The following is a 17,439-nucleotide window of genomic DNA, read 5'->3' as shown; positions in this document are numbered from 1 at the left end:
CCCATGCAGTGTGCCATCGCCAAGGAAGTGTGGACCCTGGGGGTCTACCATAGACGGAGCACCCACTGCTAGAAAAGATGGGGGGACCTGTGCTGCTGGAGCAAGAAGACGGCGGAGGCCCAGCTGGGGATGGCCTCCCAACACGGAAGGGGTGCCCGTCACACCATGACCCGCCTGATGTACCGGATCCTGGCGGTGGCATATCCGGAGTTGGATGGGCGCTTGAGAGCATAACAGCAGCCACAAGGGGGTGAGTACACTCTCATTCAGCTGACTCTGCGCACTTGATGAGGTGTCTGGGCGGGGGAGGTGGGTTGTGGGTCCCCCTAGGCCAGGGCAGACGCGCAAAAGTAGATCTATTGATTTGCAGCCTCATTCCCAGTCCAACCCCAAAGGTGGTATTTGCCCTCTACACCTAGTCAGGCTCCTATGGCTTCCAGCTGTCAATAAAATGGTTCTCGACAGAGTCCCCTATGGGCATGTGCTTTTCCCCTGCCCTGTCAGTGCATGGCTTAGTGCATAGGGCTGCTCACTGTGTGTTGTGTCCGCCAACAGTAGTGATGTTGCAGGCATTGACCACGTATCTCTTGTGTCTTTCCCCCCCTTTTTGTTTTGTCACCCTTTCCTTGTGTGCATTAGCATCATCTGGCGGAGGAGCAGTGGCACCGGAGCAGGAGGGAGCTGCATCCCACATGGCCCTGGAGGGTGAAGTAACGGAGTCCGAAGGCACCAGTGGGACGGGGGGTAAGGGGAGCTCCACGACAGGGAGAGGAGCTGACACCAGCGACAGCGACTCCTCCTCTGATGGGAGCTCCCTTGTGGTGGCGGGCACCTCTGTGCCCACCGCATCAACAGGTACAGCCGCCACCCCCCTTACCAGCACCGCCCTCCCAGCAGCCCCTCATCGAGTTTCCTGTGCCCGCTCACCCAGGAGGGTGGGCATCTCCTTCGCCCCAGGCACCTCAGCCCCTGTCCCAGTCAGCCCTGCTGCCCTCAGTGAGGAGGCTATTGACCTCCTGAGATCCCTCACTGTTGGGCAATCAACCATTTTGAATGCCATCCAGGGTGTTGAGAGGCATTTGCAGAAAACAAATGCATACCTGGCGGGCATTCATTCTGGTGTGGCGGCCCACCAGAGAGCATTTCAGGCTCTAGGTCAGCAATGATGGCAGCCATTGTCCCTGTGTCCAGCCTCCCCCCTCCACCTTCCTCTACCCAGACCCAAACCCCTGTACCTCAGCCTATCCCAAGCACACCATCAGACCAGCATGCACACACATCAACACACAAGAGTGGACATGGCAAACATAAGCACCACACATCCCACAGGCACTCACACAAGCACCATCCCCATGCAGACACACCAACATCCACTGCCTCCACTGTGTCCCCCTCCTCCACGTCCTCCTCATCCCTCCCTGTCTCGTCTCCACTCACACCTGCATGCACTACATCTTCATCCCCTACCTTCATCACCAGCACGCCCATCACCACACACCGCTCACGTGCAATTTCAACCCCCACTACCATTCACACATCCCCTGTGTCCTCTCCCAGTGTGTCTGTCAGCCCTCCTCCCAAACTACACAAACGCAGGCACACAGCTACCCAACAGCTATCCACCTCACAACAGCCTCTGGCCCATGCACCTTCACCCAAATTCAGCAGACGTACACCTCCTACAACCACTACCTCTTCCTCCACTCCCAAACCCCCTCCATCTTCCCGTCCCAGTGTGTCTAAGAAACTTTTCCTCGCAAACTTTGACCTCTTCCCTACCCCTACCCCCATCCTTCCCCTAGGGCCAGGCTGTCCAGGTCCCAGCCCAGCACCTCAGCCACCAAATCATCCAGCACAGTGGTCTCAGCAAGTCCGGTCACATCGCAGGCGGCACCCATCAGGGCTGCCAGTGTGCCACCTAGCGAGGCCAAGGAGCAGGCCATTCCGCCACCTGCCAAGGTGAAGAAGGTGCCCACATGCCGGAGGGAGAAGCCGCACCTACCAGCAAGCAAGGGCTCCTCCAAGCCAAAAGGGGACAGTGGCGAGGCACCAGCAGCGACATCAAAGGTGGGGAAGGGACACAAGCCGAAGAGCAGGTCAGGACAGGGCATGGAGGCTGCGGCTGAGGGATCAGAGTCACCCCTTCTGTCAACCAGAACATCAACCTGTATGGCGTTGGACACCGCCACCTGCACGTCTGCTGCCTCAGCAACAGTCCACAGCATCATCCACAGTGGGCAGCCGTCCGAGGCTGCTGGAGATGTCCTGCTGTGTCCCTCAACAGGTGCTGACACATGCACCACCCCCAGCACCTCTGCCACAGACACCGCCGCAACCACCGCCACCAGCCCCGCGACGTGCTCAGACAGTGCCCCTACAGCTGACATGGCAATCATCCCCAGTGGCCAGCCATCCAAGGCTGCAGGAGACATCCTGGACCCTGCCCAGCGTACATGAGGCATGAGTCCCAGCACTGTTTGTATCTGCAGGTGGCAGGCGAAGTCGCAGCAGGGTGGAGTGTGTCTCTGCCTCCATGGAGTATCATGCTACCTGTTCCCCTGATGGAGCACTCTGGGCACAAAGCCCCCTCCAGAACCAGTGGGGAGAACAGCATCCACTACCCCAGTCCTTGGCAGGATGAAGCACTCTGGGCACAAAGCACTGTCCAGAACCAGTGGAGAACAGCATCCACTACCCCAGTCCTTGGCAGGATGAAGCACTCTGGGCACAAAGCCCCCTCCAGAACCAGTGGAGATTCACATCCACTACCTCAGTCCTTGGCAGGATGAAGCACTCTGGGCACAAAGCCCCCTCCAGAACCAGTGGAGAAGAGCATCCACTACCCCAGTCCTTGGCAGGATGAAGCACTCTGGGCACAAAGCCCCCTCCAGAACCAGTGGAGAACAGCATCCACTACCCCAGTTCTTGGCAGGATGAAGCACTCTGGGAACAAAGCCCCCTCCAGAACCAGTGGAGATTCACATCCACTACCTCAGTCCTTGGCAGGATGAAGCACTCTGGGCACAAAGCCCCCTCCAGAACCAGTGGAGATTCACATCCACTACCTCAGTCCTTGGCATGGTGAAGCACTCTGGGCACAAAGCCCCCTCCAGAACCAGTGGAGAAGAGCATCCACTACCCCAGTCCTTGGCAGGATGAAGCACTCTGGGCACAAATGCCCCTCAGGACCAGTAGAGACTGTTATCCACTTGTGAGACTGTAGCTTTGCACACCCCAGGATAAAGCAGTGGGCAACCCACCCACTGGAGAGACTTGAGAGACTGTGGCTTTGCACTTCCCAGGACCAATCAGTGGGCAAACCACCCACTGGAGAGACTTGAGAGACTGTGGCTTTGCACTCCCCAGGATAAAGCAGTGGGCAAACCACCCACTGGAGAGACTTGTGAGACTGTGGCTTTGCACTCCTCAGGACCAATCAGTGGGCAACCCACCCACTGGAGAGACTTGAGAGACTGTGGCTTTGCACTCCCAGGATAAAGCAGTGGGCAAACTACCCACTGGAGAGACTTGTGAGACTGTGGCCTTGCACTCCCCAGGATAAAGCAGTGGGCAACCCACCCACTGGAGAGACTTGAGAGACTGTGGCTTTGCATTCCCCAAGACCAATCAGTGGGCATGGAGCCCCCTCGTGGAGCAGTGGCGTCGTCTGTTCATCCGGCTGAGGTGCCCCCCCTCCGCCTCCCCCTGAGGTGCCTGTTTATTTTCCATCTGATGCCCCTGCAATGTTCTCTCCGTTTCGAGTCAGGTATCTTGTGTGGGCTTCGCCCATGCATTCTGGGACACTGATCCACTGACAATGATTTCATTAATATCCGTACTTGTGTAGTTGGTGTACATATTTGTATATACTGATATTTGAATTTGGCTTATCTGATATTTCAATGATTACACTCGTTACAATCATTTCATTTTGTCCTTGCGTTCTTCCAGGGGGTGACAGGGTGTATATGTAATGTTGCTGCATGTATTTGTGTGTATGGTGTTGTGGGTGAGGGTGGGGGTGAGGTGTTACATGTTGCGTGTATGTCACTCTCTTTTCCCTCCCCCTTCCCCTGTGTGCTAGGTGCAGTACTCACCGTGGTCATCGCCGGCGTCTTTGCTGCTCCTGATACAAGAGGAGGCAGACCAGCATCGGCAGGACCTGTAACTCGGGCTCCATGGCGTCTTGGTTGTTCGTAAAGTATCAAAAGGTGAGTGGTTTCTGTTCCAAGTACTGTTTCCGCCGTGCTTTTGATGGCGTTGGTACCGCCCCGGAAAAGGTGGCGGATAGGCATGTTATAATACAGTGGGCAGAACCTTGTGTTACCGCAGCGGTGTTTGTGTCTACCGCTGTGGCGGTCTGAGTGTTAAAGTGGCTGTCTATGTTGGCGGTTTCCGCCATCGTCATGATTCCATTTTTTTTTCCACCGGCCTGCTGGCGGTATTACCGCTGCTTTAACAACGACCACCAGGGTTGTAATGAGGGCTAAGTCCTGCATCCTCAAGAAGTTTTATTTCCCTGGCCCCGACATGCTCATAGAGGAGGCGGTGAGGAGATGTCTGTCATGCCAGCTTATGGAAGCTTATGGAAGGGGCAAGCCCTCCTGCACCCATTGCCAAGGAAGAGGCCACTGAGGCACTATAGACCAACGCTAATCTTACCTTTCGGTGTTTGTCTGATTAGTGGGCCTCATCGTGGCAGTGGTGGATGGGTACTCCAGATGCCCCAATGTGGAGTTAACAGACTTGACCACATTCCAGAAAGTAAGGATGCTCTTGGAAAATACATTAGTGCTCTCTGAGGTAATTCGAACTGACAACGGGCCCTGTTCCAGGGCCTGAGGATCCATCATCAGAAGATCACGCCACAGTGGCCCCAGGCAAATGGTGACTTGGAGTGCTTTATGTGTACACTTAACAAATCTTTCAGGATCTCAGGGGACCAGGAATGAAGTCTTTACTACTTCCTACACATGTACAGACACATGCCCCACTGCACTAATCAGTGTGCTCCCAAAGCCATGCTGTTGGGATGGCTGGTCAAGGATAATATTCTGACGGTGACTAGATGGGTTGTGCACCACTTCAACCCATTGATACTCATGGGCACAGGAAGAAAACCAATGAAACAAGGAGCTAAGCTCGGAGGGCCAAAGGCTCTGACATAGCAGTTGGAGACCAATTCTTTGTCAGGACCAGAGGCTTCGAATTATGCTTTTCCTTCTTTGCTGTTTATTAACACATTTTTTACAGCAGCCAATCAGAATAAAACGTTTAAATGACTACATTTCCTATCATTTCTGTCATGATGTCAAATTCCCTACACCAACTGGATTGTCCACAGTGCCATAAAAGATCTCTGCACCATTAGGGAATCGTTTTTCTTTGCTGCTCAAGTGTCAGTTAAGTTAATTTTTTTTATTATCTGCACTTAAGATATATTGTTCTTTGTCATACTGCTACAGTTATTAGGCCAGACTCCGGCCGCTGCAATTAACACAGCCGACAGGGGTGCCAGGAGACAGGGAAGCGCTCCGCGATTCAGTCCACTCTTTATCTTGCCAACAAGCACACAAAAAGCGCCCTGATAACTCAAATGTACCAGGCTACGAGGACACGTTGGGCTCGGCAAGACAAGTGGTTTTTTTTACAACACTCCTCATTTCCCCCACACCCTAACTAGCCAGGGCAAGTGTAAACTTCTCTACAGGCTACGCCTGAGTGGGCAACTGTATCCAGCCAGCCTCCTTTAAGCAGCCACACATCTGCCCCCCCCCCACTTATCTCCTCCCTTTTGCAGCTATACATCAGTACATTCTTTACTCCCCCACTGGGCCTCATCTTCCTCTCACTACAATGGGTGAGAGACACCCCCACAGGGAAGACGTCCTGGAACAAGTAATCATGGAAGAGTACCTCCTTGAAAACAGTCTTGTGGAGCACTTGACAACCATGTTGCTCACTCCATGAACAGGGCTCTTTCTGTCACCCTCCAATCCTTCACACGTCAATTGAGGAAATACGATCTACGCTTGCCCTTTTCTCTTCCCATACTGGTAACCTCCCCCCCCTCAGACATCCTGTATTCACTCCTAAGAACAAGGGGGAGAGAACCTATGCCCAAGTCACCTGGATGGCCACATGTAGCCGCCTTAAACCACACATCTCAAAACCTCATCCCTGACCACTCTTATTCAGCGCCTGGACCCTCATCCAAAGATCCTCCACCTTACCCTCCCCAGTATGACAATGGTTTGGATGCATCGTCAAACCTCCCAAGTATGACAATGATTTGGATGCATCGTCAACCCACTCCTTACATTCTTACAGTTCACATTCTCCAAATCTCCATGCCAAACACTCAAAAATTGAATCCGTGGCTCACCCAGAGCTCCAACCCTTACATGATGTCCCTTGGACTTTGATCACGACTACAATGTTCACCCATGCTCTTCTGACCAGGCCCCAATTCATTCACTGTCGAACTACTCCCTTTAATGTCTACACAAAAGCTTTGACTGGGATGTCTGCAACTGACTGCGTTCCGAATTACCCCGGCCTGACATCCCAGACAAGGTTGGAGACACTCCCGAACTGGACCCTAACATAGCAACCTTTCTGAAGCACTCCACAAAGGAACCAAAAAGGGTACTGACAAATCATGGAGAGTCTGTCAAGACAAGTTCCACGACCTGGCGGGAACTTGTCTGCTGCAGATCTACAAGATGAAATGTTTACCTGTACTATTATATGGTGCTGGAATCTGGGGGTACTCTAACTGGATATCTATTCAGCACGAAGAAAATCGTTTTTGCAGAAAGCTATTAGGGGTGGGACTGGCTAGTCCAAGCCGGTTTATGCATGAGGAGTTGGGTCCTATCCTTCACACATCAATTGAGGAAATACGATCAATGCTTGCCCTTTTCTCTTCCCAACAGGAGGGACGTGGCTAGCCCAGGTACGTGCCTGTATACAGGACTCGGCCACAACTTTGTTGAAGAGGACACGAAAGAAGGGAGGTGGAGAGAAAAGAGGGGGAGGGAGGTAAACCCTACTATAAGTCCCAGCTGGAAGCAAGGGATACCTATAACGAGCTACACTCGCACAAATCAACGCATGCTGGTTATACTTATTGTTATGTCATCAATTTGAAACACTATTCACAATTGCACAAGAAAGGAGCACAAAGTCTAGAGAAGTCATCCCAGAGTGTTCACACTTAGCCACCACTCCTCACTTACCCTCTCCCTATTATGCACTAAAGGATAAACATGCCTCAACACTTACCTCCTGTCGCTCTGTCCTCTGTTTTCCCCTCATGTTCCATAACGGTGACCATGGGACCCTGAGCCACACCTAAAAAAGTCAAACCAGAGAATATTAAAAGACAGACCACCAAGGAAGAAAAAAAAAGGATAAAATAGAAGAAAAAGAGAGAGAGAAAGAGACGAGAAGAAGAACTCAAGAGACCAGAAGGAAAAACAAATAAAGAAACTATTAAGACAACCACTTAAGGAGGGTAACAGTAAATAGAAATAAAGAAAAGTGCCATCTTAAGAACAAATATTAAGAGTCATCTAATTTTCCGAGATCTCCTGAAGGGGGGGGGGGGGGAATAAGAGCCTCACATCTTGGTGTCAGGAGTAGGATTTATCCCTACCTGGAAAAGGGACTATGGAGGAAAAACCTTCCATGGAAGACATGATCAATCAACTTGCTGAGGGTCAAAGGCATTTACAGATAGTGTGGAAAGAACAGCTGCCTGAAGCCAGAATGATAAGGAGACATTGCAAAATGCCCTTAAACGTCAGGCTACTATCGAACAATCAGCTGGTCCATGAGACAGCTATCTAAAAACTGACTGAAACAATAGCCACCATGCTGGACCATCCAAATGTACTCAGTTCAGTATTGCAGAAGTTTCAAGAAGGAGAAGACCCTGATGCCTTCTTTACAAATTTTGAGAGGGTGGCTGCATCGGCAAACTGGCCACAAGATAGATGGGGACAGTATGTGGCACCCCTATTGACAAGGACATTACAAGCCACCTACCAAGCGGTAAACCAAGGGGAAACAACTCCGTATGGGGATATCAAGAAGGCTATTTTGGAACGAGTGGGGTTCGACACTGAATATTATCGCATAAAGTTTCAAAAAACCAAATGGATACCAAAGGAGAATCCCAGAGCTCTGTACTATAGGGTACAAGATTTGGGCCTAAAATGGTTGAGTCATATCGGCACAAACAGGGAAGAGGTGATACAGATAATCTTATTAGAACAGTTCTTAGGAGCCTTACCAATCCAGACACGCAATTGGATTAAACAACAAACGAATGTCACAATTACATCTGCCATAGATCTGGCATGTGTTTTCCATCGGGCTCCCGACTTTAGAGTAACCCCACTTAAAGGACAAGCTATAGTAGACAAATATGTTAGTTCTTTTCCCAAACCCAGATTGTCGAAAAGCCCTTAGGTTAGTCCCAGCTCACATTTTACAGAAAAGGAACCTAATCAAACCCCACAATGTTATCATTGTGCGGAGTGGGGTCATATTGCACACAAGTCTCCACAGACTACAAAACCCGAACCAATGGAAATAGGAATAACTAGGGGCAGGGTACTATGTACAGCCTGAAGCACGTCACAATACACCAAAGAGTTGTTGGTGAATAATAAACCTATCAAGGTATTGGTTGAATCTGGGTGTAGTAAATTGGTAATTAAGGCTGAACTACTGACAAAGGAACAATGGCGACAGGGTGAATCAGTGTCCATTTGTTGTATCCATGGGGACATGAAACAATATCCAATAGCGGAGGTCACTATAAAATGGAGAGAGTGGGAAGAACCCTTGATAGTAGGTCTAATACCCCGCCTAGTTGAGGATGTGATCATAGGAACTGACTATTACGATTTCTCTATACTAACTTTATACTGCATAAACGGAGATCATACAACAGATCCTTGGCTCACGGATGCTCCTTTTACCATTAACCCAGGTAAGGTGAAACCGAAATTGAGCAGACAAGAAAAAAGAGAACAGAGAAAAAAATGTCAAACGGCTGATAGAAACAATTCTCTTCCTTTGTTCCCTACAGAAAAGACTGTTTGATCGAGTCCATCGCCCTTCAGAGTCAGTCAAAGGGAAGACCCTGCGCTGAAATACGCTTGGGTTTCTGCAGTCACAGAAACAACAGGGCAGGTGGGTCCTTATTTCATTGTCCAAAATGGCCTACTGTATAGGATCAGCATGATAACATAAAAAGACCCAATTAGTAGTACCCATCCCGTATCTCATACCGGTACTTCATTTAGCCCATGGTAAGGTTGGGAGAGGACATTATGGGCGGGAGAAAACCGAGGAGTACCTTCTCTGACGTTTCTATTGGCCAAGGGTTTTTTCTGACATACGCAAATTCTGTGCACAATGTCCAAAGTGTCAATTCATTAACCCAGGAATGGTCCGAAAAGCCCCACTCTACCCCTTACCTGTTATTGATGTTCCTTTTTCCCAGGTAGGAATAGATTTAGTGGGACCTTTAACCCCCTCCTCCTGTGGATACATGTACATCTTAGTCCTTGTGGATTACGCTACTCGTTATCCTGAAGCTATTCCTCTAGCAAGCATGACCACTAAAAGTGTGGCCCATGCTATGATTGTTTTTTTTCTCAAGTGGGATTCCCAAAAGAATTATTAACAGATCAGGGTACTCCTTTTATGTCTCGCCTTATGTCCCAAATATGTCAAATACTTGGTGTAAAACACATTCGCACCTCGGTCTATCATCCTCAAACAGACAGATTGGTAGAAAGATATAACCGTACAATCTAAATACTCCTAAAGAAAACAATATCGGACTCAGGAAGGGATTGGGATAGGAAGTTATAGTTGGTTTTATATGCCATCCGAACTCATGTTCAGGCTTCAACCGGGCATAGTCCATTTGAATTTGTTTTTGGCAGACAACCTAGAACTCTTTTAGACATGGCTGCTGAGAAATAGGAAGAGAAGGAAAGAGAAGGCAAAGATATACTCCAATATACTCCACAGCTGAAGGACCACATACAAACCATATGGGAAGATGTCAGATCTCATTTAGAAGAGGCTCAAGAAAAACAAAAGAAACACTATGATACAGGTGTTAGTTCTTTTACCCAGCTCCGAGAATAAATTGTTGGCACAATGGCAAGGAACCTATGAAGTAGTTGAGAGAATAACCCCTGTTACTTACCGTCTGCAGATGTCGGAGTCACCAAAGAAAACCCAAATATACCACATCAATCTTCTAAAGAAATGGGAAGAAGGAGACCTGCAGACCCCAAATGTGGACTCTGTCTTATTCGTGAATAGCATAAAGCCTCTTGAGATAAATTTATGCCCTCGGCAGGAAGACTTGCAAGAATGGGTATCCCATATTAACCCTACCCAGTGAGAAAAGAACCCAACTTATAGAGATATTACAACAACAGAACAAATAATTTTCAATAACTCCCGGAAAGACCCCTATGATCCAACACAACATTGTTACAAAAGAAGGGATAATAGTCCGTTTGAAACCCTACCACATACCAGAGGCCCGTAGAAAGCTAGCTTGTTGAACAAGAAGTGCAGAACATGCTAAATACCGGTATAATTGAACCTTCAAAAAGTCCATGGTGTTCTCCAGTAGTTTTAGTTCCGAAACCCAACGGAACAATCCATTTTTGTATTGACCTTCGACAACTCAGCCCTATTTCAGATTTTGACACCTATCCAATTCCTAGAGTAGACAAACTAATTGAACAATTAGGAAAAGCACGATACCTGTCCACATTAGATCTCACAAAGGGGTATTGGCAAATACCTCTAAACTCGCAAGATAAACAGAAGATAGCTTTTACCACCCCGTCAGGATTATATCAGTTCACGGTACTTCCTTTTGGCTTACACAGAGCCCCTGCCACCCTCCAGCGCTTAATGGACAGAATATTAAGGCTCCATACAGTTTATGGCGCAGCTTATCTAGATGACAAAGTCATCTATAGTGAGCCTTGGGAACAGCATTTACTTCATTTATCTAAGATATTTCATACTCTACTCAAAGCTGGGTTAACAGCCAACCCAGAGAATTGCAAACTGGCAAGGGACTCTATTGCCTATCTCGGATACAATATAGAGAGAGGACATATATGACCCCAAGTCGACAAAGTCGATGCCATCACTAACATGCCACCCCCTAAAACAAAGAAAGAAGTGAAATCATTTTTAGGAATGGTTGGATATTATCGCTGTTTCATTCCGAATGAGTCCACCCTTGCGGCCCCTTTGACTAATCTCTTAGAAATCAAATAAGTTTGGTGAATTAACAGCTCCCCAAATCATGAGTTATAAAACTCTCAAAAACTTTCTGACAACCAAACCCGTTCTGCACTGTTCTGACTTTGAGAAACCTTTCTGCTTACAAACAGATGCATCAGATGTCGGTCTGGGGGCTGTACTTTCCCAAAAAGACAAAGAAGGGATAGTGCAGCCAATAGTATATATCAGTAGGAAATTGCTACAGAGAGAAAGACACTATCCTGTTATAGAAAAAGAATGCTTGGCTATAAAGTGGGCTATAGAAAGCTTGCAATACTACCTATTAGGACTACCTTTTTTCGCTGATCACAAACCATGCCCCTCTAACATGGTTAGCCTGCTATAAAGACACCAACTCCAGGATATTACGCTGGTTCATGGCACTCAAACCTTTTGTATTTTGTATGATACAGCATTTGCCTGGCTCACAAATGGTAACTGCGGATTACCTCTCAAGACATCCCGTTATCAAAGTACCTTGATTCCATCTCCTCAGGAGCAGAAGATAGATCCTCGTTCCCAACGCAGACTACTCGCAACAAAATAGAATCTCCATTTTGAGCACCCTTGAGGGGGATAGGGGAATGGGATTTAGAGAGACCTACCTACCCTAAGGACTTTGTGGAGAAGTTTACCGGCAATACAGCAATTCCTATCAAACCATCCATCTTTATGGTCTTTTAACGGTCCTTGAAGATCCAACATAATGGATCAGAGGCTGCTATTCAGAGACTGAAAATCAGACAGAATAGCCACTGTGGGGCCTCAAATAGTAAGAGGGAGCTAGAAAACACATTCCTGCATCTCTTAACAACCTCCACCAATAGGATGGGGATCGAAACTTTCCGCCAAATGAGCCTCCTACCTTAGCCTTTTGGAATCAGCCCAAACACACCTGGAGTCAAGTTCACAATCCCACGAGCGGGAGTAATCATTCTAGCGTCTATGGCATTATGGTCACTAAACAGTTGGTTGTGGATCAGCCCCTTGGTAAAACACTCAACAAAACTAATAGAAATAAAAATATAATCAATTATAATCCCTTTTCCCCACCAAACAAAAGTGGGTTTGAGTAAGTCACAGCTTGCCACTCACTCCAGCATATTACAGAGACCAGCACGTCTCACTTCAGTCACCAGCAGCTTGCCTCTAGGGTCCGGGGGTTCTGCATGCGATACCCATTCTTCCATAAGGAGGGGATCTATGCCAAGAGGGGCTGTTCCTATTTTGACATTAAAGTCTCCCGCTAAAAGGACATTAAAACAACACAACTTAGGGGCCAACCTCTCTTCCAAGATCAGAAGTGCTTGGATCAGTGACCTGATCTGACACCCCAAGTAACAAACTGAGTTATAATAATTTACAACAATGAAATGAAACTTTTCAGAAGCCACAACCCAAGATATCTGTATACCACTGTGCCTAAGATGGATTGGAACAACTCACAGCTGTGCAGTTACTCGGAATAATAGAGCCAAACCACCACTAGCTCTTGACCCTTGTGAAGGAGTTGCTAATACAACGTGGGTCTCGAAACCCTCTACAGAAAACAGCTCCTGTGCCTATGTTTCTTGAAGTAATATGGTGTCATACTGGGAGATTAACGTAATCCACTGAGGGTCGGAGATCTTATTCCCCAGACCTGCACAGTTCCATGAAAAGAAACTTAGGCCCTGATTCTGACTATGGCAGGCGGCGGAGGCCGCCCGCCATAGTCCCACCGACAAATGACCGCACCGCGGTCAAAAGACCGCGGCGGCCATTCTTACATTTCCGCTGGGCCGGCGGGCGCTCTCCAAAAGAGCGCCCGCCGGCCCAGCGGAAATGCCCCTGCAACGAGGATGCCGGCTCCGAATGGAGCCGGCGGAGTTGCAGGGGTGCGACGGGTGCAGTGGCACCCGTCGCGTATTTCAGTGTCTGCATGGCAGACACTGAAATACTTTGTGGGGCCCTCTTACGGGGGCCCCTGCGGTGCCCATGCCATGGGCATGGGCACTGCAGGGGCCCCCAGGGGCCCCGCAGCACCCCCTACCGCCATCCTGTTCCTGGCGGGAGACCCGCCAGGAACAGGATGGCGGTAGGGGGTGTCAGAATCCCCATGGCGGCGGAGCGCGCTCTGCCGCCATGGAGGATTCTGTAGGGCAGTGGTAAACCGGCGGGAGACCGCCGGTTTACCCTTTCTGGCCGCGGCTGAACCGCCGCGGTCAGAATGCCCTTGGGAGCACCGCCAGCCTGTTGGCGGTGCTCCCGTGGTCGGTGACCCTGGCGGTCACCGGCCGCCAGGGTCAGAATGACCCCCTTAGTTCCCTGGGTGCACATTCGGTAATACCCTACTGAGGGCTCCAGACATCTGGCTTAACCCCAGCCAGAACCCCCATAGGCACAGTGATAGTTTATCAATCTAATTCACCAAGATAACACAGGGGTGAACCTATTTCTGGTCAGTATCTTGGGAGCGGAGCACAACCCTAATCTCTGCTCTGGATAATTGAAACCCATAGCTACCGACGGGGTGGTGCGCTTATAGAAAACTCCTAATGGCAAAATCCTGATGCAAGGTCCCATCATAGAAGGTTGCCTGGCAGTGAAAATCAACCTTCCCGCCATATATGGGGTTCTACTATGAATCACCACGCAGTCCCCCTCCATGGATTTATTTGTAGGTCCAATCCACTCAACTCTTTGCACAAATAGTATATTCCTAGATTCCATGGGATGAAAAGTAGTGTTTTGTCTCAGCCAGTGTCAAACCTTATTCTGCAGGTTTTCAGTTGACTCATCGTGGGGAAACTCAAGGGGGGGGGACACCAGCTAATACTGCCACGTATGGGCAGCACTCAGGCGGCAGTTTTAGAAGGGGCAGTATTCTGGATGTCGCAAATTGAGCATCCTTACCCCCGTTATTTCTAGGGACCCCTTCTGTGGATTGCTCCTGATTCACCATTTCCCTCCCAACTTCACGAAACAAGGAGCCCCTTATAATACCTAATGAGGAGCCCGCAGCACGAGATTGTGAGGGTTGAACATTAGAAGGAGCTGAAGGCAGAACTCCTGAGAAAGGACAGTCCCCCTCCCTAAACTCTATATTACTAATGCAGGGGTGTGGAATTTATTAAAATATCTACTTGTCCAGTGGACAGGTTGCTTCTCAAATCTACTTGTCCTGTAAAAAGATCTACTTGTCCCTTTGGTGCCATGTAGTGTGGCGACAAATTATGGCAGCAATCTCATTATGTAAGTGCTCTGATAATAGCCTCTCTGATTATGTCAGGGCTACTACCATAGTAGGGCTTAAATACTTGCAGTTTCAATCCCTACTGTAACAATTTCCTTATTTTGCCACCTTTCTGCAGATCTGCATACTGGGGCTGGAGGAAGCAGTAAGCAATAGTTCTAGGGCTGGAATGCCTTTGAGTCTGCAAACCTACTAACCTGCATGTTTTAAAGATTTTTACCAGCTTCTCTCTAATATTTTCCCATAATAAGAAAGGTTGGACATTTACTCCTGACAATGGCAGAATTAGAACTTCTTCCAGGGTTGGGAAGAAAGTGGCTGGAGGGAAAATGAACTTGCAAATGCTCAATAGATTTTTTCATGAGCAAATCTACACATCGTATTTACCCATGCTAAAATACAGTTCACAAATATTTTACAGGGTACAACATATACCATGGGTGCACTTTTGTGACTTTCTTTAAGAATTTGGGGCCACATGTAGGTAGGTTCAGATTTGCGACCTGCAAATTGCGAGTCGCAAATCCGAATGTAGGATGGTGTCCCTGACACCATCTGTGATTCGCAAGGGCTTCGCAAATGCCCACCTCATGAATAATCATGAGGTGGGTCGCAATTTGCGACCCCCTCGCGAATGGCGGCCCTCACAGGGATGGTGGCCTGCTGGAGACAGCAGACCACGATGTCTGTGACTGCTTTTCAATAAAGCATTTTTTTTTTTTTTTTTTTTTAATGCAGCCCGTTTTCCTTAAAGGAAAACGAGATGCATAACAAAAATGAAAAATGAAACGTTTTCGTTTCATTTTTTCAGAGCAGGCAGTGGTCCACAGGACCACTGCCTGCTCTGAAAAAATGTTTACAGTGACATTCACAATGTGGAAGGGGTCCCATGTGGATCCCTTCCCTTTTGCGAAAGTGTTAGCACCCATTTGAAATGGGTGCAAACTGCGATTGGTTTGCACCCGCGTTCGCGGTCACAAAACAATCCTACATTGCACTGCGAGTCGCAATTAGGAAGGGAACACCCCTTACTAATTGCGAGTCGCAAACCCGTTTTGCGATTCGGTAACCAGGTTACCGAATCGCAAAACTGGGTTTGTGCATCGCAGTGTGCTTTTTGCATGTCGCAAACAGCGAAAGTCGCTGTTTGCGACATGCAAAAAGCTACCAACATGTGGGTCTTGGTCCCTAATTAGGTTTGGTGTTAACAAAGACATTTTGTTTTTATTAAACTTCTATTTCTCTCTCTTTCGGCCGGCTTTACTGTGAGTGATCGCATTCTGCTCTTCCACAAGGAGCATATTGCCACACAAAGTAGTTTTGTTCAGTGTCAGGAACTACAGTGGCAATCAGTGACGTAACTAAACTGGAGGGTGCCCCTTTGTAAAGAACATGGAGGAGCCCCCTCTCCAGACTCACTCAGGGCAGGTGCTGTGCTGAAGGGGCCCCCTGGAGGGCGGCTGCGGGGCCTTTGTTATGCCACTGGTGTGCTTTTAGAGAGTTCAAAAACTTTTTTGGGGGGGTTTGCCAGTGTTTGTTACAATGTTGAGGGCCTGGTAGCTCCCACAACAATAAAGTGTTACAAAAGCCATGTCAAAACAAGACACGCATTGATGAAACTAAAAGACTTATAAAAATATGTCAGATCAGTTGGCTTTGTCAGTGTTTGTTTATTTTCATGCTTCCCATAATCGTGTTGAAAATGGTTACACTGATTTTCCATTAGAAATATTTTTGGGAAATACTATCATGCATCAACACATTTTACTAAATGACACTTCATTTGCATATAATCAGAGAGCATTCTGGGAGCATTAAACTTAGCCTCATAGCCTAAACTTTTCAAACATGTGTATACACGTTTTTTTTTTTTTGTACTGGAACCAACGTCAGTAGTGAAGTGTGACCTTAAAACATTTATTTACAGCACTCACCCTAATAATGAAGACTTTCAAATAATGAACCATAAATACAAGTTCGAACAGCATTAACTTTTGGAAACACATTAACTCAACTGCAGAGTTCCACTCTCTGTAATCAAGCAGCCAAAGGGTTTGTGCTGCAGGGGGTTGGGCCTACTTGTCCCAAGGACAAAGTAAACATAAAAACTTGTAGCCCTTGACCCCAAACAAGATGTCCCGGGCGTCGGGCGATAGGAATTCCACATCCCTGCTAATGGCTTCTCTCTGCAAGCGACTATCCTCACATCTTCTTTCCTCCAGCACCGGGGACCCATGAGTGGTCAACGCAGGATCTGACCTATTCAAAGTGGAGATCAATGCCTCCAATTTGGATACCCTTTCTAGGACTGGTGCCAGACACTGCTTGACAATGTTTTTAAATGTATCCAGTACATGATCCCACTCCTGGCTGCCATAAGAGACCCCTACCTTGCTGCTCATAAAACCTCTTCTCTCTGGTTGCTTGGGCTGTCGCTTCCCTTTTACTGATGGAGCACTCTTTCTGGTTATAGGTGGGATCTGTACTAAAGAGTCTACCAAGTACTCCCTCCCAGATACTACCACTCTTGGGTGGGTGTCATCAGGGGGTCCCAAGGGCAAAATATCTGAGGACCCTATGGAGTAGTGGAGGGAACATGGGAGCATGGGAGGATCCTGAAGTGGCCGGCCATTCGGGCCCTCCCCCGACTCCAAAGATAACCTCCTTTCAGCCAAATCGATTTCTTTTGCAATCACGCCCATAGCCCGGGTTAGGAAGGAGTCAATTGTAGATCCCTTTTGAGGTTTGGGGGGATGCTCCTTTACTCTCCTGCAGTTTGCATCTTTCCATATTGTGACCCTAGGTCTCTAAAAGCCTCAATACACCTCAATGTAAATAAGAATGAGTTTATGGGGAGGGCA

The 17,439-nt window shown here is 48.2% G+C and overlaps 1 long non-coding RNA gene across 2 annotated transcripts in view; it reads right to left on the bottom strand.

Moving 5' to 3' along the window:
- LOC138246205 (uncharacterized) overlaps positions 1-17,439 on the bottom strand; it is a 40,191-nt gene that overhangs the window by 14,394 nt on the left and 8,358 nt on the right. For both annotated transcript variants that reach the window (XR_011194241.1, XR_011194242.1), the window contains exon 2: positions 7,288-7,356. This is a non-coding gene — a long non-coding RNA (uncharacterized lncRNA). The remainder of the gene's footprint in view (positions 1-7,287; positions 7,357-17,439) is intronic.

This window comes from Pleurodeles waltl, chromosome 7, assembly GCF_031143425.1.
Source record: "Pleurodeles waltl isolate 20211129_DDA chromosome 7, aPleWal1.hap1.20221129, whole genome shotgun sequence".
NCBI classification, from domain to species: Eukaryota; Metazoa; Chordata; class Amphibia; order Caudata; family Salamandridae; genus Pleurodeles; species Pleurodeles waltl.
This window is presented reverse-complemented; position numbering and strand designations above follow the sequence as displayed.